This window comes from Petaurus breviceps, unplaced genomic scaffold (assembly GCF_028583685.1).
Source record: "Petaurus breviceps papuanus isolate PSGF00001 unplaced genomic scaffold, PetGlider_PUasm1.0 90434, whole genome shotgun sequence".
Classification (NCBI taxonomy): Eukaryota; Metazoa; Chordata; class Mammalia; order Diprotodontia; family Petauridae; genus Petaurus; species Petaurus breviceps.
In genome coordinates this window covers 2018669-2044458 of record NW_027187251.1, presented here as the reverse complement: position 1 = coordinate 2044458, position 25790 = coordinate 2018669, and the positions used below count along the sequence as shown (strand labels likewise).

The 25790-nt window shown below is 40.0% G+C and overlaps 1 protein-coding gene and 1 pseudogene across 7 annotated transcripts in view; one reads left to right on the top strand and one right to left on the bottom strand.

Moving 5' to 3' along the window:
- Window positions 1-3284: 3284 nt before the first annotated feature.
- TRAF5 (TNF receptor associated factor 5) overlaps window positions 3285-25790 on the top strand; it is a 58955-nt gene continuing 36449 nt past the window's right edge. For 4 of the 7 annotated variants that reach the window (XM_069108765.1, XM_069108766.1, XM_069108768.1 and 1 more), the window contains exon 1: window positions 3285-3485. The gene's annotated coding sequence lies outside the window, so the exon portion shown is untranslated. The remainder of the gene's footprint in view (window positions 3486-25790) is intronic. The other 3 variants (XM_069108770.1, XM_069108769.1, XM_069108771.1) reach the window with 3 other exon arrangements.
- LOC138177553 (large ribosomal subunit protein eL14 pseudogene) lies at window positions 3504-21159 on the bottom strand (annotated as a pseudogene).

Here is a 25790-nt window from a genome sequence, read left to right as displayed (position 1 = left end):
ATAAGAAGTCAAGGAGGACACTGAGTTCATGAGTGATTGGGAGGGTGGTGGTACCCTCCACTGTAAAATGGAAGTTAGGTAGAGGACAGGGTTGGCAGTGGGGGGAGATAAGTTCCATTTTGCACATGTTGGATTTAAAATGTCTATAGAGCATTCATAACGTCCAACAAGTGGTTGGAGATGTGAGACTGAAGGTCAGCAGGAAGGTTAGCGTTAATAAGTACATCTGAGAACCATCTGCATAGAAAAGACAATTGAATCCAGGAGAGCTGATGAGATCACCAAGAGACGTAAAATAGAGGGAGAAGAGAAAAGGGTCCAGTATTAAAACCCTATGGGACACTATTTAAGGACCAGTCTAGCTAAGATTAAGAAGTTTATCACCATCAAATCCAGGCTCAGATACTCAGCACCACACCCAGAAATAACTGGCCGTGTAACCTTGAGCAAGTTACTTAACCCCGATTGCTTTAAAAAATAAATAAAAAAAGAAGTTTATCACCAGAAGGCTAACTATTGGGCAATGACTTTTCAAAAAATCAGAACAACTCACAAAAACATCTATTAAGATGTAGAAAAGTTATAACCTATACTGATGAAATTATGGATCTTTTGAAGTTCTCACAGTTAGTAGTATGACTTCAAATCAGGAACATCACAACCTCCAAAGAATCAAAATTACAAAGTATCTGAAAAGGGAAATGGAAAGATTCATGGTAGGCATAAGTAGGCTGGACTATATAACCAATGATAACCTACATGAGAGTAATGACAGAAAAAAAAAACAAAACCCAAATCTCAAGAACAAAAGGAGGTGGACTTGTCATGAGTTCTATGTTAGTACATAGCATAATGAAAAAAAATGTATAATAAATGGGAGGAGTAAAAGAAGTAAGAAAAAATAGATTCTTATTTTTTTTAATTTGATTTTAAAAAAGCATTGAGTTTTGAGTCAGACTGACATGAGTTCAAATCCTCCCTCAGATATTTATGAACTATACCTTCAAGGGTAAATAACTTTAAAAAAATTTTTTTCTAATTTATTTATTTTTAGTTTTCAACATTCATTTTCATAAGATTTTGAGTTACAAATTTTCTACCCAACTTTCCCCTACTCCCCATCCCAACATAGCTAGCCTTACTGAATACCCTTTCTTCCAACCTGTTCTCTTTTACATCCTTCCCTATCTCCCTCCTAACTTTCTAGTAGGGCAAGATGGATTTCTATACTCCAGCGCCTGTATATCTTATTTTCCATTTGCATGTAAAAGAAACAATTTTAAACACTTGTTTTTGAAACTGTGATTTCCAGATTCTTTCCCTTCTTCCCTCCTCACCCACCCCCAATGGGAAGCAAGCATTTCAATATAGGTTGTACATGTGTAGTTACGAAAAACATTTCCATGTGAAAGACTAACTATATTTCCCTCCACCCTATCCTGCCCCCCACTTACTCTATTTTCTACTTTGATTCTGTGCATTTTCAAGTGTTTGCTACTAAGCACCCTCTCCCCCAATCTGTCCTCCCTTCTATCATCCACCCTCTTATCCCCTTCCCCCTACTTTCCTGGAGGGTAAGATATCCAATTGAATGTGTATGTTATTTCCTCGAGGGTAAATAAGTTAATGTCTCAGAGACTCAGTTTCCTGTTCCATAAAATAGAGTTGGCACTACTTATATTAATTTCCTCCCAGAGTTGTCTGTGTAATTAGCCTGTGTGCAAATCTAAGGCACTAGAGATATTTGACTTTGGTTAATGGTACTAGAGATCCTGAAGGAAGCAGAGGAAGCTCTCCATATTGAGTGGCTCTTCAAGGATGATTTATGAAAAGACATGAATAAGAATCACACAGGATGAGAAGGATTACAATCTGTAATCTAAGCATTGGTTATTTTTTAAAGCCAAATCTCTAAGCAGTTCATTGATTAGTTGAAACCAGACCCCAGCCTTGATAAGATGCAGTGTGTGCCTACAGTCAAATGAAAGATGTGTAAAAATCAAAATCAACTTAACTCAAATTTAGCCAATATTTATTAAGTGAATCTTATGTGCCAGGCACTGTACTATATGCTGGGGATCCAATAAAAGGCAAAACAGTCTCTGCTCTCAGGGAGCTCTTAATCTAAGGAGGAAGACAACATAAAAACTACGAAGAAATGCCAAAGGCAATCTCCGTCCTCAAGGAACTCAGTCTATTAGTACACACAGCATGCAAACAACTACGTATAAACAAGCCACACACAAATATGAATTGGAGATATTCAACAAAGGGAAAGGGGGAGGGGAAGAGGTAGGGGATGGAAATAGGCATTTGTGTCGCAGCTCTTATGTGCCAGACACTCTGCTAAGACCTCTACAAATATCTCATTTGAAGGCCCTATAAGCATGACCCTCTGGGAGGGATGATAGAGATGGAGGGATGATAATTTTGCAATTCCTCCTACGTTAATGGGACTGTTAGTTTCTATTAGAGGGAGGTGATATATGCACAACTAAAATACTATATCAAATCCAGCCTCAGATACTTATTAGCTGTGTGACCCTGGGCAAGTCAATTAACCCTATTTGCCTCAGTTTCCTTATCTGTAAAATGAACTGGAGGAGGAAATGGCAAACCACTCCAGCATCTTTGCCAAGAAAACCCCAAATGGGGTCATTAAGAGTCAGCATGATTGAAAGGACTCGACAATAATACCAAAAAATACTTCATAAATTGAATGAATGTTCAGGTCTAGGGAAGGTAAAACAGTGGCAAGAGGAAATGTGCGTGGATTCAGGTAAGCCTTCAAAGAAGATGTGGCAACTCAGCTGGGTCTTGAAGGTAGAACTGAAGAAGGAATAGGTAAAGGGACTGGCAAGTACCCTAAGGTGGGACAGGGGCCAGAAAAAGATGAAGGAAGAGACAACTAAGTCGGTATCGCCGAAATTCAGAGTGCAAAGGGATATAGCCTCTTACGGAACCTGATATTCTTGTTATTGATTGGGAAATTTTTAAATATACTAATTTTCGCGGGAAGGTACATATGGCTCTAGTGGAAGATATTTTTTTCAACTGCTTAAGCAGCCTCTGAACTGCATTTCCTCAGGCCAGCATATGTTTTCTCCTGCTTCTTCTGTCACCACTACCTTCGGGAAGGTGAGAGAGGAGGACGTGAGAGAGGAGGAGGTGAGAAGTTTGCCTCGGTAACCTCAGCGGGCTGCTGCTCCACCCCCACCACTCTCCCCTTAGTCTAGTGACTCCCTCCGCCTACTCCTCCTCACTCGTCCCCCGCCCCCACCCGCACCCCACCCCTCCGGCGTGCTTTTTGGGACTGAGTCGCCTCCCATTGATTCACTCTGCTCTGTCGGTGTCCTGTGGGCGGCCAGGGCTGCATCCCAGAAGTAAGTGCATGCCAGGTCTCTAACTTGGGTGCCCAGTAACGTCCTAGACTCCAACAGGACACCGAAGTTAACGTGAGTCCCGGAGGTAGTTCCTGGACCGAGGTAGGGAGCACCACGGGAAGTGGCCCCGGGGTCTAGCGGGGAGTTTGGGGAGGGGGTGAAGGGAGGCGGAGGTCTCTAGAGCTCCATCTCTTCTCTGAAACCGAAAGCGCTGTGGGTTGGGGACCACTTCCTCTCGCCTGCCAAGCCCAGACGGGGTTGTAGGGGCGGCCTCCCTTGCGCAAGGACAGGCCTGGGCTGGGGGACCCCCGCTACTGCGTCTCCTGGGCTTCCTCTATTCTAACGGGACCAGGGCCCGGCAGAGCCTGCCCAGGATCGGGACTAGCAGCCGCCCTCCTGGGAGGCAAGACAGGAAGTTTTACATTCCCTCCACTTCGGGGAGAGGAGGTGGAGCGGGAGTCTCTTCGCAGTCCAGGAAAGAAGGGCGAGAAATTCTCCCACGTAAAGGCAAGGATGATCCAGAAAAGGGGAGCAAGAGCCCCAGGGCAACACCTCAGTGGTCTGGGCTTGGGTGTGTGGGGGGGGGGGAACGCGGTGCCAACATTTGTGCACTGGAGATCTGAGAGCTTGGAATCCTGGGGTCCGCCGGGCCACAGTCTCGGGGCAGACCACGGGAGTGGGGGGCGGCGGCGGTGTCAGAGAAATGTGCGGATAAATTGGCCTTAGGAATGGTTTCCCAGGGTCTTAGCTAGGGTCGCGTGTCACGGGTGGGGTAGGGATGAGCGGACAGATTCCAATGAAGGGTTCCGAAGCCTTGCTGGAGAGAGTTGTTGAACGAAGTGGAATTGTTAGAGGCTTAAGTTCTCTTTGGTGAGCCCCTGAGTCTGGGGCCCTTGGGGGCCCTGCAGTGAAAGGCCTGGGTTCTGCCCGAGGCAATTTGAAAGCTGCTTTAATTCTGTTCATTACCTCGTTTAATCTTTACAACAGCCCCATAAGGCCGGAGGAGCTCGTGTTATCTTCATTCTGCAAACGAGGAAACTGAGGCTCAGAATGAATTTCTTAGGGTAACACAACCAATAAGTCCCAGAACTAAGAACCAGATTTTTTGACTCTGAGACCAGTATTACAACATCAATGCTTCTCAATTCAGTTCAGCTCAACAAACATTTATTAAACACCTACTATAGGTAGGCCTCTGACACAACAAAAAGTAAAAGTCCCTAACCTAAAGCAGCTGGCATTCTACTGGGGAATAGAACTTCTATTCTGATAAGTAAATACAAAGTAACTAGTAGAAATAGAGATAATTAACACCTGGGGAGTGAGGGGAGGCGGGGGAGAGGGACCAGGAAAAAACACCCTGAAAGACGAGGTGGCACCTGAACTGTGATTTTAAAGAAGCTAGGAATTCTAGGACTCAGAAATGAGAGAGGGAGCATATTCCTGACATAGGAGACTGTCTATGCAAAGCTTTGGAGACTGGAGATGTCATGTCATGTCATGTATGGGGACCAGCAGATAGGCCACTTTTACTAGAAGAGAGTGTATGAAGGAAAAATATTTGAAATAAGGTTGGAGAGGTAGAGGTGGGACCAGGTTGTGGAAGATTTTGACTTAAGCAATTAGGAGAACTACTGGGGTGTAACTAAATAAAGCTTGTGGTCTTCAGTGTCTCCACTTTGTACCAAGTCCTCATGAACAAAATGAAGTGTGTGAAGTTACTTATTTGGATGGAATGCCTGTATCTTCCTTTGGCTGTTCCTTTCCAAGAAGTCTGGGGAGAAAGCTACAGATAGGAAGGGGAAGGGAATTAGCAATTTTATAGCACCTACTATGTGCCAGACATCTTACAAATAGGATCTCATTTGGTCCTCACATCAATTTTGCAAGGTAGGTGTTGTTATTATCCTCATTTGACAATTGAGGAAGCTAAGATAAAGTGACTTGCCCAGGGTGATACAGCTAGTAAGTGTCTGAGGCTGGAATTGAACTCAGCTCTTCCTGACTCCAGGCCTCACACTCTATGTAATAGCCTACCTTGCTGCCTTCAAAATTATAATGTTGATAGAGCTTTGAAGGTAAAATATTTACCTACACACTTTTATCCTGTGTACTTGTGGTTTAATAAGGCCAACACTTTATAACATTAAATTTATATAATTTGCAAAATGGCAGGTGCTACCATTTCCTAAGCCACAATGTTTATTAGACCTTAGCTTTATCTCTACCATATTAGTCTTTCACAGACCCCAGCTCCTTCTATAAGATTTAGTTTCTATGCTTTTGTTCCCTTTTCTACTTATATTTAAAACTCTAGATGGTAGGATTGTCTAAACTTTCTCCCCAGGGGAAATCAGTCCCATTTCTTTTCTCACATTTTCTTGCACACAAAATTATTCACCTCTCTTTTTTTTTTCTTTCTGCTTTTGACAGTTTTCATACCACCATATTCCACCAAGCTTTTGTACACCTTCCATCACACAAGCAACATTATTAGCTTTGGCACTGGGAGAATAAGGATATCCATAAGTCCAAAAGCCTACCCACTAGTGATTCTTTCTCTACTTCCCCCAACTCTTTCTTCAGAGAACTGGAGAGAGAATAATTTATATTTATTATTCAGATATTGAAAATTCTCAGTCACTAGGATTTTTATTGAAAGTTATGAGCCAAGCAATATGGAGAAATGCAAGACTCCAGTTTTCTTAGCACAATAGTTTCTTCAGTACAAGAAACGATTCTGATGCAAACAACTGTTCCCCACATCAAGTCCCCCACATTGGGTCAGAATAAAAAAGGGAAGCTGAATAAGATGAATGGGGACAAAAACAATACCTTGAACACTAGAAAGTGTAGAACTTCAAAAAAATTAACTTAAAAAATTTTCTGAGACTTAGTATATGATGATTAAAAGTATGATGAAAAGTATATGATGAAAGTATATGATGATTAAAAAAACTACTATAAATTTAGTAAATGAATTTGTTATTTTTACTAATCACAAGAAAGTCTTTGTATATTCGAAAAATGTTAATATATTTCTCTGCAAGACATTATTCAGGCTGTAGAAGGCAAGCTGCATATTTTCTTAGAGCTATATCTAAAAGTCAAAATTCTAATGTTGGACATACTTTCTGAATTTGTGGACCCCTCAAGATAACTTGGGCCTTCCCTGTTCCCACCTCCTCAAGGGTTTACAAATCACCCAAGACGGAAATGACTTCAGACACCATGACTTCTTATAGCTCTTTCAGGTCTAAAAATTGACTATGCTAGGAAGAATAGATAGCAATCACTGACCGTCTCTGAACAAATATTGCTTGAATGCCCAGTGTGTTCAGAGACATGTGCTGAGTGGTAGGGATTCAAAGAAGGAGGAGGTTTTGTCACTGCCTCTCTCTCTCTCACTTCATGGTCTTGAGAGTAAAGGGCTCTAGGATACTGCACGGCAAATAATTTGCTGAGTATTAGGCAGCTGTATGCCAAACCTGAGCTCTTTGGCCACTGAAGTAGGGGATTGGTGGAAAGTCAAAGTCAGAATCTGGCCACAGAGTCCCTTGGAGACTAGTTGTTATCTCAAACATAGCAGGGCATACTTGAAGTAATTAGAAGTATTCTTTGCTTTAGATAAATGTTTCCCTACCCCACCACCTTTCATTGTGCTTTTCACATTTTAAATCTAATCCAATTTTATCCTGAGTTCCCTTGTAGATTAAGACAGGCAAGAATCGTGCCCAGGCCACATCCCAGAAGCAGGAGAGCAAAGGGTTAAGGTGAACTAGAAGTTAAACATGTCTTGGAGGGCAAGGGAACGGTTTAAGTGGAGATCCAAGAGAGTGAACTAAATGCCTGCTGAAACAGAGGTAACCAATCCAGAGGGCTAGGCAGAGTGAACTAAATCTGATATAAATTAAATAGGTCTGGATCCACATGGAGACAGGACTGGGAAACACCCCTGACAGAGAAGTGCAAAACCTCAGTGATTGACAGATTGCCTCATGTAAATTGCCAGCTAGAGACAGTATCTTTTATGGCACTGGTGTGCTGGCTGTGCCCTGTCCTCCATCAGGTTTGGCTGCTTCTTGGTGCACCCAGATTTTACAGATGGGAAAAGCTGAAGCACTTAGAGGTTAAAGTGACTTGGGTCATTTAATTACAGAACCCATGTGAAAAAGAGGTAAAAAAAAAAAAACAACACCCAGCCTCAGTTCCCAGTGCCAGACATTCTGCATTAGGCTACAGTTTCCTAATCATGCTTCTACCACCTGGAACCAGCAAATTTTTAACTGATAAGAAAAATTTAAACTGCAAAAGGCAGTTCCTTAAAATGTACAAACTTCAAAAACCAGCAGATAGAGCCCTGGGCATAACATCAGGAAGATCAGATATTTCACTGGCTGTGTGACCTTGGGCACATCATTTCACCACTGTTTGCTTCAGTTTCCTCATCTGTAAAATGGGGATAATAATAGTACCTACCGTATCCCAGGGTTATTGTGAGGATTAAATAAAATGATGCACAGTGCCTTGCACATAATAAAGGCTATATTTTCTTGTTCAGTCATTTCAGTCATGTTTGACTCTTCATGACCCCATTTGGGGTTTTCTTGGCAAAAATACTGAAGTGGTTTGCCATTTCCTTCCCTACCTTTCCAGATGAGGAAACAGGCAAACAAGGTGAAGTGATTTACCAGGGGTCACACAGCTAGTAAGTATCTGACACCAGATTATAAATGCTAGCTATTATTATTAATGTGGTGTAAAATATGCTGACTGAATCTGAAGTCAAAGGACTCCAGTTTAAACCATACCTCTACCACCTACTACATTTGTGACCTTGGGCAAGTCAGAGTGAATAGAGTCCTGGACTTGGACTCAGGGATCCCTGTATTCAAATGGTTAATGGGGATCCTTTTAGTTCTCCCTTTGGGGGAGGGGCTGGAGGGAGGGGCAATTTCAAATGAGAGCATATATAAAACTGAGTTATAGTACAAAGGTGTCAAACATGACACTCCTAATCAAAACCAGAATCAGATTAAAATGTAATTGCAGAACATTTAACAGAATACAGTGGAACATAGATAATGTTTACATGTGGTTTTCTAAGTCAGTGTGCAGTGGCAGGGAACATTAGGTATAGTTTGGTGGCCCAGGTTTCTAGATGAGTTTAACACTACTGGTGTACTAAATAAAAGAACCATTCTCAGTCAGGAAACCCTGAATTCATACTGGCTGTGAGAATGAATGGGTCAGTGCCCCTAAACTAAGGCAGTCAGTTGTGAAGTTGGTAAAGGGAGTTTTCTCATTGAGTTCTTTATATCAAAGAAATCCTAGATGTGGTCCAAAATGTAAAGTTCTTTGCCAATGTTAAAGCAGGCTATAAATGTCAGCTGTTAAGCTACTTAATCTCTTTGGGCCTCAGTGTCCTCTATAAAATAAAGGGGTTGCACTAAATGACCTCCGAGGACCCTTCCAGCTCCAAGTTCACCACCCAATGAGCCCTCTGGATTCTTCTTCTTCTTTTGTTTCCATACTCTCTCTTTCTTGGATCCTTGTCCCTAATTCTTTGATCTCAAAGAGTATCTGTGCTGAGGCTGAGGAGGGTGGAATTACCCAGGGCATAGAACTGAGATATTTAACTGCTTTCAAGAGTAGTTTTATTTGGAAAACACAGTTTTGGACTATAACCTTGATTTCCAAAGGAACTGGATTCTGCTTTGTCAATAGCTTGGTACAGTGGAAAAAACCTCTTGCTTTGGGAGTCGGAAGATATTGGTTTAAATCCTGTCTTTGATGCTGCCTGTGTGACCTTCAGCAAAGCATTTAATCTCTGTGGGCCTCAGTTTCTTCAACTGTAAAATTAATAGGACTGGATGGTCTCTGAAATACTTTCCAATTCTACATTTCTGATGCTATTTCGCCCTTTCTTGCTTGGCAGGAAACTCATCTTAGGAATTATGCTTTCATTTTGCACAGCTCCCTAGAACCTAGAACATATTTCAGTAGAAACACCTGTGATTTAAGGGTCATATGTTAGCTCCTGCAGGAATAATGCTTACTCAGTGAGCTCAATTAATGGCCCCAATAGACCTTGAACTCTGCTAGGCTTCACAGTTGGGGTGACAGGTGCCCACATGCCAAGGGCCCATGTCAGTCAACAAACATTTATTAAGTGTGTGTCAATATATCAGACACTGGGGAAACTCCCTTGACCCTGCAAAAAAGGCGAAAAACAGTCCTTGCCCTCAAAGAGTGTACATTTAAATGGAGGAGATAAAGAACAGTGAGCAAGACAAGCACAATTAATCAGGTTAATTTTAAGAAAAAAAAAAAAGAAAGTCAGGAGAAAATACAGTCTTTAAAAACTAAGATATAGAGGTGGCTAGGTGGCACAGTGAATAGAATACTGGCCCTGGAGTCAAGACAACCTGAGTTCAAATATGACCTGAGACACTTAATGATTACTAGCTTTGTGACCTTGGGCAAGCCACTTAACCCCAATTGCCCTGCCTTCCCCCCTCCAAAAAGCAAAAAAAAACCCCAAAACTAAGATGTCACTAGCTTTAGTAATAAGACAAGAAAGATAATTTAAAGAATTAGAATTGGCAATGAGGAAACAAAACTATCACTTTTTGCAGATAATATGTAGTATACTTAGAGAATCCTAAAGAATCAACTAAAAAACTAGTTGAAACAATTAACTTTGGCAGAGTTGCAAGATATAAAATAAACTCAAATAAATCATCAACATTTCTGTAACTTCCAACAAATTCTGGGAGGAAAAGATAGAGAAATTCCATTTAAAATAACTGCAGACAATACTTGGCTGTCTCCCTGCTAAGACAAACCCAGGAACTATATGAATACAGTTGAACCCAGGAACACAAAGGCATATCTAAACAATTGGAAGAATATTAATTACTTATTGTTATACTGACTTAATATTTAAAAGTAACAGTTCCATCTCAATTCATTTACTTATTCAGTGCCATTCCCAAACCACTGAAAATTATTTTATAGAGCTAGGAAAAAAATAACAAAATTCATCTGAAAAAAACAAATGGTCAAGAATATCAAGGAAATTAATGAAAAAAAAATGTGAAAGAAGGCAGCCTAGAAGTACCAGATCTCAATTGTATACAAAGAGGTAATTGTGAAAGCAATCTAGTACTGGCTAATAGAGTGGTGGATCATTGGAATAGATTAGGAACACAATACACAGTAGTAAATGACCATAGTAATCTGGCATTTGATAAACCCAAAGATCCAAACTTTTGGGATAAGAACTTATTATTTTGACAAAAACTTCTGGGAAAACTAGAAAGCAGTTTGGCAGAAACTAAGCATAGGGCAACATCTTACATCATATACCAAGATAAGGTCAAAATGGATTCATGATTCAGACATAAAGGGTAATAGCAAATTAGGGGAACATGGGAAATTTTGCCAGTTAGATCTATGGATAAAGAAAGATTTAGTGACCAAACAAGAGATAGAGAGTATCACGGAAAGTAAAATGGATAATTTTGATTACATTAAATTTAAAAAGATTTGTACAGGGGCGGCAGAGTCAAGAAGGCGGAGTAGAAACAGGACTTCAGAGGGGCTCCGGCTTCCACCTCCTCCAATTCATGTAAAAGGTGACTCTGAACAAACTTTGGAGCTACAGAACCCACAAAATGACACAGAAGCTAACCTCCCGCTTTGTGACCTTGGGCAAGTCACTTAACCCCAATTGCCCTCCAAAAAGAAAAGAAAAATACGACCTGGTTACAGGCCATAGAGGACCTTAAGAAGGATTTTGAAAACCAAATGAGAGAAGTGGAGGAAAAATTGAGAAGAGAAATGAGAATTATGGAAGAAAATTATGAAATGAGAGTTAACAACCTGACTGAAGAAAATAACACCTTAAAAAATAGACTAACTCAAATGGCAAAAGAGACCCAAAAAGGCAATGAGGAGAATGCCTTAAAAAGCCAAATTTGCCAGATGGAAAAAGGATCTCAAAAGCTCACTGAAGAGAATCATTCCTTCAGAATTAGAATGGAGCAAATGGAAGCTAGTGACTTTTTGAGAAGTCAAGATACTATTAAACAGATCCAAACAAATGAAAAAAAGGCAATGTGAAATATCTCATTGGAAAAACCACTGACCTGGAAAATAGATCCAGAAGAGAGAATTTAAAAATTATTAGACTACCTGAAAGCCGTGATCAAAAAAAGAACCTAGAAATCACTCTTCAAGAAATTCTCAAGGAAAATGCCCAGATGTTTTAGAACCAGAGGGCAAAATAGAGGCTGAAAGAAACCACCAATCACCTCCTGAAAAAGATCGCCAAAAGAAAACTCCTAGGAATATTATAGCCAGGTTCCAGAATCCCCAGATCAAGGAGAAAATATTACAAGCAGCCAGGAAGAAACAATTTGAATATTGTGGAAACACAATCAGAATAACATGGGATCTGGCAGCTTCTACTCTGAGGGATCGAAGGGCTTGGAATATGATATTCCAGAGGTCAAAGCGGCTGGGATTAAAACCAGGAATCACCAACCCAGCAAAACTGAGTATCATGTTTCAGGGAAAAATATGGTCATTCAATGGAATAGAGGACTTTCAAGCATTTTTTTTAAGCAGTTGGGGTTAAGTAACTTACTCAAGGTTACACGGCCAGGTGTTTCTGGGTGGGTGCTAAGTGTCTGAGCCTGGATTGGATCCCCAGGTTATCCCGACTCTGGGGCCAGTGCTCTTACTCGCTGAGCCACCTGGCTGCCCCACTTTCAAGCATTCTTGATGAAAAAAACAGAGTTGAATAGAAAATTTGACATTCAGATACAAGAAGCAAGAGAAGCATGAGAAGTTAAACAGGGAAAAAAAAATCATAAGCAGCTTATCAAAGCTGAACTATTTACATCCCTACATGGAAAAACGATCATTGTAAGTGATGAAACTTTTCTCAGTATGAGAATAGTTGAAGGGAATAGAAGGGAATAGAAATGTGTGTATGTGTGTGTGTGTGTGTGTATATATATATATATTTCTGTTTGTATTTTCTCTGAAGTTCAGGGCACTGACTTTTCCCCCTTAACTAAGTAAATGATATATATGTTTGATTAAAGTAAGATTATTAATCCTTTTTAAGTTGCTTTCCTTTAGAAAAGCATATCAAAGAACCTGTGCTAGCAGCCATCCTGGGTATGCTAGGGTGCTTGCTGTTACAATATCCCAAAGAGATCAAAGAAAAAGGAAAAGGACCTATATGGGGGAAAAATATTTATAGCAACTTTTTTTTTATAGTAGCAAAGAATTAGAAATTGAGAGGATGCCCATCAATTGGGGAATGGTTGAATAAGCATGATACATAATTGTAATAGAATACTAAGAAATGATGAGAAGGATCATTTCATAAAAAACTGGGAAAACATATGAAAGTGAAGTACGCAGAACAAAGAGAACATCGTGTACAATAACAGCAATGTTGCACAATGATCAACTGTGAATGACTTAGCTATTCTGATGATACAGTGATCCAAGACTATTTTGAAAGACTAAATGATGAAAAATGCTGTTCACCTCCAGAGAGAAAATTGATGAGGTCTGAGTGCAAATTGCAGCATAATTTTCATTTTCTTTTTTTTTCCAACATGGTTAATATGGAAATATGTTTTGCATGATTTCACATGCCCAACTGATACTCTTGTCTTCTCAATGGGTGGGGAAAGGGGGAAGGAGGGAAGGAATTGGAACTGGAAATTTTTAAATGATATTAAAAATAGAAAAATAATGTATTTAAAACAAACAAACAAAATCAACCAACAACACCAACCTGTCAGAGAATCCGTAGGAGTTGAAGGAAAAGGATAAAAGTCAGGAAGTAGGCCCACAAATCTGGTTCTGAAATAACTGATGTAGATCCTGTAAGTGGGAGCAGTTGATTGATGCCACCTGATTGAGGTGGGAAATATAGAGAGAGGATTAGCAGTGGACCCTGAGGAGCAAATCTTGATCTTTTAGGTTATTGCTGTAAAGAAGGGTATGTCTGGGGAGGCCAGGTAGCATAGCGAGTAAGAGTACCAGCTCCAGTGTCGGGATGACCTGGGGATCAAATCCGGGCTTAGATACTCAGCACCACACCCAGAAATAACTGGCCATGTAACCTTAAGCAAGTTACTTAACCTCAATTGCTTTAAAAAAAAAAAAAGAAAAGAAAAGAAAAGAAAGGTGTGTCTTATGAGCTAAGGGGTGGCTCGATTTCTCATTTTTTTGTTTTAGGTGATGGGAGATGTTTTCTATTTCATCACTTAGATTTCCTTGTATATCCCTTGGTCAAGCAGAGTAGTAGGGTGGGTAAGTATGGAAAATTATTTATGTAGATAATTACTATGAGGAGGGCATCCAGAAAATCAACCAGTTCACTTCAAGGCTTCCTGACTCGCCTGGAAAGAAATGGAAAGATGGATGAATGAGATCAATCCAGGGAAGCCAGGTTGGCCAATCCTAAAATTAACTGGAATATTCAAGGAGAGGAGCTGCTTTTCATCAGGAGCTGTATAGAGCCAAATGCTATGACATTGATTTTCCATCTTAGAGAAGAATATAAACCATGGTATTCCTGGGCAAGCTTAGTTAGAGGACTAAATTGAAAGTTAAAGCACCACTCAGTTTGGGTTTAGGTAGATTTTTTTTAATGTTCCTTTCCAATTACCTTATTCTTCAATGTTATTCTGAATTCTTATAGTCTGGAGTATGGAAACAAGAGGTAGAAAAGGGAAAATGGAGTGGTTGCTGGAAATGGGTTCCCAAACAGAGTGGTTGTGGCAGTAGGAAGGGAACTGATGATAAGCAGTTGATTATAACATCTCCAAACTCAGGAAATAAGACTGGACCAGGGTCTGAGAGAGGGCCAAGAGGTATGTTGCCATGAGTCAGGATTCAGGGAAAAGGGAAAGTTTATAAGTCATTGAAATGCAAAACAGTGTTTGGCACATAGTAAATGTTTAATAAATGTTTTTTCATTGCTTTCATTCCTTAATTCATGAAGTTAAAAGCTCCTAGAATGGTTCTAAATAGAGGAACTGTTTCCCTATGATGATGACAACAGCTTAACCCTTAAGGCCCAAGGCCCAATGCCAGATATTTCACAGATATAGCCTTCTTAACAAGTTCTAGGTTGTAGTACAATTCCTGTCTAGGTCTATTAACTTTGCACATAGAAACCTCTGTTCCCTAATTGCATCTAATACTGTAAACCCAGCTATCCATCTTGCAGACATTTTCATTTGGTCACAAGAGTTTTAGTGTTTAGCAAAATCCATCCATCCATTAGTCAGTCAGAAAACATTTATTAAGAGCCTGCTTTGTTCCAGGCACTGTGGTAAGTGCAAAGACAAAAATAAAAGTCCTTGCCTTCAAGGAGCTTACATTCTACTGGGTGAAAACATATGTATACATAAAAGTTAATACAAAGATATACTGAATATGGGCAAAGTAATTGAAAGGGTAGGGACAGTAGGAGCTACAAGGATCAGGTTGGGAAGGACTTCATGTGGGAAGGACCATTTGAGTTTTGAAGAAAGCTAGAGATTCTAAGAAGTTGAGGTGAAGTGGGGGAGTGTGTTTCAGGCATAGGGGACAACCTAGGTAAAGGATATGGGAGATGGGTTGTGAGGTATGGGCAATAATTAGTAGGCCAGTAATGTGTAATAAGCCTGAAAATGATTAGAGACATATTGTGAAGGTAACTTTAAAAATCTAACATAGGAATTTGATCCTAGACTCAATGGGGAGGCAACTGGAGCTTTTTGAGCAGGGAAGGACATGGTGCTTTAGGAATATCAGTTTGGCAACTAAAGTGGGAAGAAGCTTGAGGCAGGGAGAACAATTTGGATGCTATGGGCACCTTAACAGAAATAGGGAAGTTAGGAAGAAGGGGTAAGTTTTGGGGGAAAATTAATGAATTTTGTTTTGGTTATGTTGAGTTTGAAATACCTTTGGGACATCTGGTGGGAAGGCAGTTGGTGAAGGACTTGAGCTCTGGGTTAAGGGGAGAAAGAGAGGGAGGAAAGGGAAGGAAAGAGGAAGGTAGAAAGAAGAGTGTGGAGGGAAAGAGGAGTGAAGAAAGAGAAGGAAAGGGAACAAAGGAAGGAGGAAAGAGAGGGAAGAGAAGGGGGGAAGCATAAGCTAAATACTAGGATTATAAACCGAAAATCAAGACAGTGCCTTCTCTCCAAGAGCTCACATTTTATTGAGACAACACAAATAGAGAAGGAATCAGCTGAAAGGCAGATGGAAAAGTCCTATAGTCTTTAGGGTACAGTGGCAAAGCAGATGTTAACGCTTCTTTTTTAATGTCACTTCCTCTGATAAAATCATATCATTTCCTGATGCTGAGTTATTTGACAGTTGTGAGACTTTGGTGATAAGAACTTTAATTTCTGGGTCTTCAGTAACTGTGACTGTAGCTCCTAAAAGAGCAACTGCCAGGCTACATCCCAACAAGGGTTGTTTCATAGGATGACTGAGGACACTGGGCTGAAAGTATTGCTATTCCCAGGGCTCTTGGGTTTGGTATCTTAATCAGTCTCTATCAGGGACTGAAGGGAGATGGTCGTCAAAATGGTGGTGATGGCTTGACTTGCCTGGCCCCCCTGGTTACCTCCTGTCTTACTCTCAGGATGCCTTGATGCTTCAGTTAGGCTGACTTGTCTTGTCCACTCTGGATGATGGGTGTGAGGGCTGAGTTGGAAACAGGACTGGTAGTCTGAAGGTACATTCATTCCCAGGGTTCTTATTCCTATCTGCCTATTGGTGGAAATTGCTTAGCAGTTGTTGCTGATGGTGATGAGAAAGGTAGATTCCTCTCACCACAATAATTTCTCCCTTCTCAATAATGTCTGTGGGGGCTGGGGTAGAAACAGGTCTGGTGGTTTAAAGGGTCACTGCTATTCCCAAGACTTTTAGGATCAGGGAACTGGGCTATCTCTAGTAGGGTCTGAGGGGAAATGGTGGTCAAGGTGGTGGTAGTTGTTTGATTTGCCTGGCAGTCTCCTTTTTTCCCTCATGGTGACTTGCTGCTTCAGCTAAAGAAATTAAAGAAATTGAATTTTATTCATATTTAATATATAGTTAATATATGGATTGGCTGGCACCTTCACTCAGTCTGTGTGCCAGGTGGTTATGTATCATGTAAAATATCTGAATTTTCCCTATGAAAGAGTAAGAGTTTCACATAACTCAAGGTTTGACAGTGGTGCCCTCACTTGTCTGTTTGCTTTGAGCATATTGAAAAATATTGCAATTTATGTCTGTCAAGTTAGTGGGTTTGCAGATCATCTTACCTATTTTTAATAAGGTAATTTTCACAAAATGGACGAGTAGATTTAAAAATTTTTGAAAAGAAGCTGTGGATTGAAAATATTGTTACACAAGGGAATAGCAAGAAAATGAGAGAGCTGAATGTTCGATTCTAAGTATGAGTTGTGTCAGCCATGTTGTAAGGTAAAGACAATGGCAATATAAACAAATCTGACAAAATATCAGCCACAAATATTAGAAATTATCAAGATTATTTGAAATACGGATTTAACATCTGCTGTGATTGTAAAACCTCTTCCCAAGAGTATATGACTTATGTCTTGAGAGATATTAGTGATAAGATGAAACTACTGCAATTAGCAAGACATCTGAAAACTAAGCTTTTGCTTCTACAAGTGATTTAGATGTACCTAACTGATATGTGCACCCTTAAAAAAAAGTTAGAAACAGAATTTTAACCCTTAAAAAAAAAATCTTTCAGTCAAAGAATTTTGGTGAGCTTTCATTCAATTGACAAAAAAAAAAAAAAGCTTAAAAAACCCCAACGTTCTGATTGATTAAGGGAAAGGGAAACCTAGCTGAATCTCAACAAAAACCTTATCTTTTCCTAAGCATTACTGGTAGATGGAATTGAAAATGAGCACCATGATTTAGTAAGAGCAGCCAATGATGCCTTTCTTCTATATAGATCTATGTATCTGTGTGAATTATTTTTTTTCAGCCAATGATGCCTTTCTTCTATATGGATCTATGTATCTGTGTGAATTATTTTTTTTTTCAGGCATACATAGCAACTAGATCTTTGATTTCATTGAGATAGGGAACTTCCAGGTGGGTAAATTCCATCTACTAACACAGGTGTCTTCTTGGGCAGTTTATAATCTCAGAGAGTTGCCTGGCACTGAAAGTTTAAACGACTTGCCCAGAGTTACATACCCAGTATGCACCAGATCTTCCTGACTGGAAACCAGTTTTCTATCCACTACAGTATATTGTCCCTTTTTTTCAGCTGGGACAGCCATTAAAACCAAGTACCAAATTAGAATACTACCTTTGCATTGCTGTATCACAGTATTAAGTCAAGATTTTCTGAAATTATGAAGTTTATTCAGTCATGTTGGTGTTACCAATAATATTTTAGGATGTAAATAATTATAATCATTATTTTAGTGAGTGCCAAAAAGGTATTGTATAATTTAATAAATAAAATGAAATTGGAAATGTATTTTTAAAATTTATTCGTTTCATCTTTTTATCATTCTCTAAAATTTTTGTTATGTATATTTTCACATTATATATTGTATGAAATGTACAAATTGAAATATATTATATGCCTTTCAAATGTATATGTTGCAATATATAATGTAGTATATCTGCATAATTAATAAATATATGCATATTGGAGGTATCCCCAGTCTTTTAATGATATAGGTGCAAAATCAAAAAAGCTTAGAGACTTTCTTCTTACTTTGAGGTTTCTTTTTACTCTGCTACTATATTTCTAAGTGCTAAAAAGATATAGAACTAAAGGAGGGGTCAAAATGTGGTGGGGTTATTCCAATTATTTCTGAAAGAATAAGACAAAAACTTTTGTGTTATTGGTGGATAGGCTTGAGTGTAGTTTTGAAAGAGGTGTTTGTCTTTATTTCCACAGTTCTTGTAGTTAATAGGGTCTTAATAAATATGTATTGAACTATGGGTTAGTCATGCAGAAGAGGTCGACATTCCAAGTGGTAAAGGCATGTCTAAAGATCTAAAGAAAAGAATGAAAAGGTCATGTTTGGGGGAAAGGGAGTGGATTGCTCAGGTTAGGACAGAGATTTGGACAGAGGCAGGGGTGATAAAGAAGGGGAATAACAGGAGATGAGCATTTGATCTTGTTGGCTGCATTTCATGAAGATGCCATGGCACTGGGACCTTTCCCAGGTATGTATGTAAGCAGGTGGATTCTGAGAGTATAGTTGGTTCTATTTCTTGGCTAGACAAACTGTCTTGATTCTAAGAATTCCATTTCTGTAACTTAATACTCCATTTGGATTAAATTGACTCAGACAGAAAGAAATAGTTTACTGCAAAAAAAAAGTGTGGGGGGGGAATCAGTAGAGGCAAGTTAAAGGAAAGGTACTTGGGAATAAAAGACAAAGTCCAAACTCAGTCTAGATTTCAAGGTGATTTTCAGGTCATCTTCTCCCCACTGCCTACTTTTCTTATTACCTAATCTCTTGTTACTCCTCAAAATAGATGCCCCTACTTCAGCCAAGCTTTTTAATTTTCTCTGCTTTATGAATGTCATACTCATCCCTCTCCTTCCATTTCTATGTCTGCTGTAGCCTTGCTGTGAGCCAATAGTAACATGCCTTTCCCTTCCTTCATAACATGTTCAAACATCTTCTCTTGTGGGAGACCTTCTGTGACTAATCCTACTCAAATTAATCTGTCCCTTATTATATGTCCTCTCAGGACTGACATATAGTTCATACTCTCTTATCTGGTATTTAATCATATGGCCCTGATAAAATTACAGATTAAGTTGTTAGGTTTTTAAGCCTTCCTGTTTTCCTTTTCTTTTCCCTTCTACTGCTACTAAATATTGGCTGCTAATCACTCTTCTAGCTTCCTGTCCTCTAATACTCCTAGGTTTGTTTGTTTGTTGTTTTTTTGGTGAACTACAGTCTAGTTGTTTGCTTTGTGTAATAGTATAAGCAAGAGCCATTCAGTAAAATAGCTTAGAAAATTTTGTTTGAGAAGAAGTCTTTCCAGGATTTCCCCAGACTTATTTATCCACACAAATCTGACTAGTGATACATGAAACAACGTATGCAAAAATGGAGATCCAGAAAAAGTAACAGGGGATCCAGAATCAAGGAATCCAGACCCCAAAGAAACAGTTACAACAGGAACTAGTACCTGGCGCAAGGTGCTCACTATGACTAGAATTTAGGAATCAAGGAGATCTTTTTATATGTGATTCTAACCCTTGACTACCTGTGCAACTGGTCGGTTTTGGACCTTCTTTTCTCTCCTAGAGGCCACTGTGGGATGTGAAAGATGTTTGGGAGTATTGAGGCTACTAGTCAGTTTCCTACTCCTATCATTATAACCATTCCTTTATGATTTATCTAAATATATAGGGGTGGCTAGGTGGAACAGTGAATAGAACACTAGCCCTAGAATCAGGAGGACCTGAGTTCAAATCCAGGCTCAGACACTTAATACAAAACTAGCTGTGTGACCTTGGGGAAATCACTTAACCCCAACTGTCCTACCTTCCCCCCTCCAAAAAGAAAAAATGTATATATATATATATATGTACACATATTCCAAATACATATAATCCAAGATTTTTCTTATCATGGTTTTCAGGGAATTCAATGATTTTTAAGTTATCTCTTGACCTGTTTGCAGTCAATTTGTGTGTGTGAGCAGCTGCTTTCTGGGCGGGTGCCTTCTGGGCAGGTCCCTTCTTGGCTGGGGCCTTCTGGCCGGAGGCTTTCTGACCCTTCTGGCCGGTAGCTGCCTTCTGGCTTTCTGACCCTTCTGGCCGGTAGCTGCCTTCTGGCCCTCAGCCTTCTTTGAGGGGATCTTCTTGGCGTAGACCTATGCAGCAAGTGCCTTCTGGGCGGCTCCCTTCTTGGGAGACTCCTTCTAGGTGGGTGCCTTCTGGAGCTTCTTCACTTCATGCTTAATAATTCCATTTCTCATTTTCTTGGCCTTCATGACTTTGTAAGGCTCACATCTGCCATCTAGGCTTTCCGTTCTCTGGCTTTGATCTTCTTGGCCCATCTCGTGGCTTTCCATTTTGTATTGATCTTTTCTTTCTCCCACGAAGCCCGGACATACTTCTGACAGGCACTGTGTGGGAACTTGAGCACGAAGTCTGTGAGTTGCATACGCTTAAATGCCATGGCCTGCCTCCTCACACCGCTGCAGGGGCCATCAACCAAAGCCTAGTTCTGGTCGATCAGTTCCTCGATGGCTACCGGCGCGGCCGTTCTCCACATAGCGCTTGAACACCATGTTGGCGGCGCCTGCAAAGGACTGCGCATGTGCACAGCGCAGCTCCTGCCCCCTGCAGTCAATTTTTTAATATCAGCTTATCTTTTCTATTTTTTCAGTCTTTTGATTTTGTTCTAATATATCTTGCTGCCTTATTGATTTTTGGTCTGTTCTAGTTTTCAGAGAGTCGATTACTTGGGCAAGGTTTACCACTTTCTTTTCTACACTATTATCCTTCCGAGTCTTTCTTCAGGAGCTCTTATTCCAAATCTCTTGCTTTATTTCTGCCAGTAATCATATATAGCCTTTGTGGAAAACATTGTTTTTCTTTTGGATCATTGCTTGCAGTTGTTTCAGAGTTACTCTTCTCCTTTTTAGAAGGGAGTTTTTATATTTGTAATAATTTTTGGTACTGGTTGGTGTTTTCTTTGATTTCTTCAGTTTTATTTCCTGAATTAGGGCTTTGTTCTAATGCCAGGCTCTGCTATAATTTTGTGTAAGGTGGTCAGGCCTGTTTAATCTTGGCCCTGCTTGGCCTTGACCCTGTTTAGTCTTTTTTTTCCTTTTCTTTTTTTTTTTTTTTTTTGAGGCATTTGGGGTAAAGGGACTTGCCCAGGGTTCCACAGCTAGTAAGTGTCTGAGACCAGCTTTGAACTCAGGTACTCCTAACTCCAGGGCTGGTGCTCCATTCAATGTACAACCTAGCTGTCCCAACCCTGTTTAGTCTTGCCCTGAGTCCCTTGGGTTCCTGCACTGACCTCCACCTCTTAGGGTTAGTGTCCTCTGGATCCTGGAGGTCTAGGGTCCCTTAGGGCATCTCAGGATAGAAAGTTGAGCTCTGAATCCCTGAGTTATTAGAATCTTTACACTACCACACCCACATAGATTGTTACTGTTCCTGAAGCCTTCACTGTGGATTTACAAATGCCCCGGGGCTTTGTGGGGTAGAAGAGTTTCTGCTCTTGCTTCCTGTGGACAAAGAATCCTGGAGTCTACATTTATCTCTGGACCTTCTCCAGACATACTATGAGGTTATGGGTTTATTTGCCTGCATTGGCACTTGTTTGGGGGCAGCCCACTTTCATAGTGCCTGTGGGCTGTTGGCTGACGTTTTGTGCAGTTCTGGAGTGGAAGAAGCTATTTATTATAGTTTCTCATTGGATCCCTTGACCATTCTGTTTGGTGTGAATTTCAGGTTTCTTCTGGATTAGGTGTGGGAGGGATCTGGGAAGACTGACAGTTCAGGCACCTCTCTTGGTGGAAGTTGCTTAATAATCCTTTCTAATCAGTGGCATATTGGAGTTGCCTTAGTTGCTTTTAAGTCTAGTATTTCCTTGATCATGAACTTCTCTTAATAGTAATAATAGCTCACATTTATATAGTGCTTTATAGTTTATAAAACACTTTACTTAAACACATTTGATAATGGCCACCAATAGACAGAATATGGGAAGAGAGAATGAATATATGTTCTTTTTGGGTCTTCTGGGACAATGACCAGTGATAAGTAAATAAGCAAGTAATAAATACTTGCTGATTGACTAATTAAAAGACTGTTTGGATTTGTGTCATTCTGAGGAACTTAAGTTGAAAGGTCATTAGACTTGATACCTGTGCAATTGGAAAGGACCTGTTCTGGTCTGCTGGTCTGAGGTTTTGTATTGAGAACTAATTTTGGTTACCAACTTAAAGGGGTTTTCTGAGTGTCTGTGGACAGTGGTACATTTATATACCACCATGACAGCCTCTAGGGCAGTTTGTGAATCTGACTGGGGGTTTTCAGCTCTTCCAGTAGGAGTTGACTTCCTAAATGTTGTGTGAACTGTGAGGGAGGGAAAGAAATTAGTGTGAAATGTGAAGATCATGGTTCATTCTGGTTTAGGTGTAAATGGAATAACCAAGTCAGAATCAGTAGTAACAAATAAGAGAGCCCATTATCTTTATGGTAATTAATGTACCAGTTTTTGTTGTTCAGTCATTTCAGTTGGGTCTGACTTTGTGACCACATTTGGGGTTTTCTTGCCAAAGATTCTATATTGGTTTGCCATTGACTTCTCCAGTTCATTTCCCAGAGGAGGAAACGGAAGCATATAGGATTAAGTGACTTGCCCAGGGTCACACAGTTAGTAAGTGTTGAAGGTCAACTCATGTTTTCCAGACTCAAGGCCCAGCACTCTATCCACTGTGCCATCTAACTGCCTCAATGTACCAATGTTGGTACTAATTTACTGTATAGTTTGTTATTTCCATCTAACTGTTGGTTTAAAGGTAAATAGAGTATAAGATAAATCTTGATTTGTAATGTGGAAGAAACGATGGACTATCATTAGCAGATGAACTGTTGTCTGTATTTGGAGATAAAATGGGTAGATAGAAAATGATGCTGGAACATTTCCCAAAGGGAAAAAATTATGTATGCCACCCTTCTGATATTGAGAAGTCCATCATGGAAGAGAAAATGGGACACCTTAAAAATGTTCAGTCACCAACACCATCATAATGTCTCGACTATTAGAAGGAGATAAGTCAGTAATAAATTATGAGACTCACCAGGAAGAGAGATTTCTTGCTTTAGTTTTGCTGAAGTAGCTTTTGGCTTTGAATTTGTGTCCTTAGTCTAGATGTAGGCCATATACAATTGAACAAAATGAAGTATGTTGTGCCAGACCCCAGGATATTGAAAATCCTTGGTGATTAGATGAAAAGGTTTTTTTGGCTTTCTTTTTTTTAAGTTTTCATAATTTAATTCCCCCCCCCGCATGTATAAACATGTATAAACATTTTTAACATTCTTTTTCATGAAAGTTTTCTCATAACCCCCACTGTCACCTCATGTAAAGCTCATGTGGTACTTCTACTCATCCCTTCTAGGAAACACATAACAGGGCAGCATATGTGTTGTAGTGTCAGTGGTGGATTCTCACTCAATGGGAGAGTTTGGGTCCTCCAATAGAGTGAAAAAGCAAGTCTGCATGATGGTATCTTGCTGCAAGAGTCACTGGATGAATTCTTTTATTTGGGATTATCAGGGTAGTTGCAAAGTTCTTGGATCTTAAGATTGCCCTGATGAAAGAGTTGGCTCTCCATTCAAAGCCTCTAAAATTAGATCTCTCTGATAAAACACCAATCAGCCCAAGAGTTCCATTGCCCAGAAACAGTGGAACCAGAAATCAAATGTGGTTTAACTCAAAGGGATGGAGATGTTTTTGAGTTTTTGGACTGACTTGTGTGCTTGAGATTGCACAGGTCATCCTGGACCACTCCTGGATGTTGCATTTTTTTTTTGAGGTGGTGTTACCATACCTTAATGACATGAGTCCCAGGACATATAGTTCTGTTTCACTGTGGACAGTTTCTGGGAGAAGAATGCACAGGGATAAAATGTGACCGATCATGAAGTATAGTCATTTTATGTACCATTGTCGGAGGTAACTATTTCTACTGTGTCTTGAGGGTAGTGTGGATCAGAGTAGATCAGGAGAATAGCTGGGTGTAATGTTAATGGGATATAAGATTTTCCTGCCCATTAATAGGCCTCACATGGAACTCATTTAGGGAAGCTTGCTTAGGGGAGGCTTCCTCATAGGAAGGCTTTCACTCCTTTTGTTACTTTCTAATTAGGCTCTGAGTCACTGAGGGTTGTGATGCCTGCTGACTCTAAAAAGGATATATATACTCTGAGGTTAGCATTTTGCTTTGGGGCTCACTCATTGGAAGAGTGTTCTTGTGATTTGACCAGATGAGACTCTGGGTAGCCATTAAGGAGCTTTTCAAAACCCAGATGTTAGGGCTTCTCTTTATGGTAATTATGTATGTATTGCCTTGGTCAAACAATTGGATCCATTGACGTGTGCTAATTTCTCAGACAGTTAGAAGCCCTATCTTTATTTCTCTGCTTATATTTTCTCTGAAGTTCAGGATGCTGATTTCTCCTTTGAACTTGTGAATGTAATTAAAAAAGATTGTTGGGGCAGCTAGGTGGCACAGTGAGTAGATCACCAGCCCTGGAATCAGGAGGACCTGAGTTCAAATCCAGCATCAGACACTTGACACACTTACTAGCTGTGTGACCTTGGGCAAATCACTTAGCCCTAATTGCCTTGCCTTACCCCCTCCAAAAAGAGAGAGAGAGAGATTGTTGACCCTTGAATCTTTCCTTAGTAAAGCAGATCTAAGAACCTGTGCTAGCAGCCATCCTGGGAATAGCAGTGTGGTTACTGTTCCACTGGGGCAAAGAACCTTAAAATCCTGTAACTTATGTCTGGCCATTGTAAATTCTCAGGATTTGAAATGGGAAATGGTAGTGGGAAGGATGATAATGGTAAGTCTCATTATCCTATGATGCAGCAATCGAACAATCCCACTAACTGGTTCAGGTTTATGATAATCAGAGAATATATTTATGTCAAGACATCCTCCACCTTTAGAGGTTCCATCTACTGCTCAAAGAACTTCAACTCTTCTGTGTTTTTGCCTTTCTTTGTGTCCCTGGTACTTAGCACAATATATAATAAATGCTTGTAGATTGACTGATGTTGACTAAACTGGCCTTTTTTAAGTTTGGCATGCAAATGGTGTTCATAGAGTTCTATATGTATTATGTATGTGGTTTCTGCAAGAGATATGTGTGTTGTCAAGGTGTATATTATTTCTCTCTTTGCTCTAGAAGGTGATCTGTTAACTGTTGAAACATGAGAAGTTCAGATGATGGTATACAGCATTTGTATTATTATCTAGCCTGTGTCTGAAATGTTATCTTCCATTTGATCCTAGGCTAGATGTCGTATGACCTCTTTAGATTTACGTTTGTAAAAACCAAGACATGCCTTTCTCACCAGATCAGAAAGATTTCAAATCAGTAGGAGGGGCCTTTCTCTCAGATTGTATTATGTGAAGGGTTCAGGAGTTGTGGCAAAGTGAGAGTTTGCCATTTTTCTTCTTCACAGAATGAACTGATGCACCTTGGAATCGCCAGAAAGACTCATACATTCTTTTTGGATTCATATCTCTCCCAGTCCTCCAAATATTAAAGCTTCCAGCTTCGTCACCAGGAGTCTAGAATTTTCTGAACCATGGATTAACTGTTGTAGTTTAGTATCA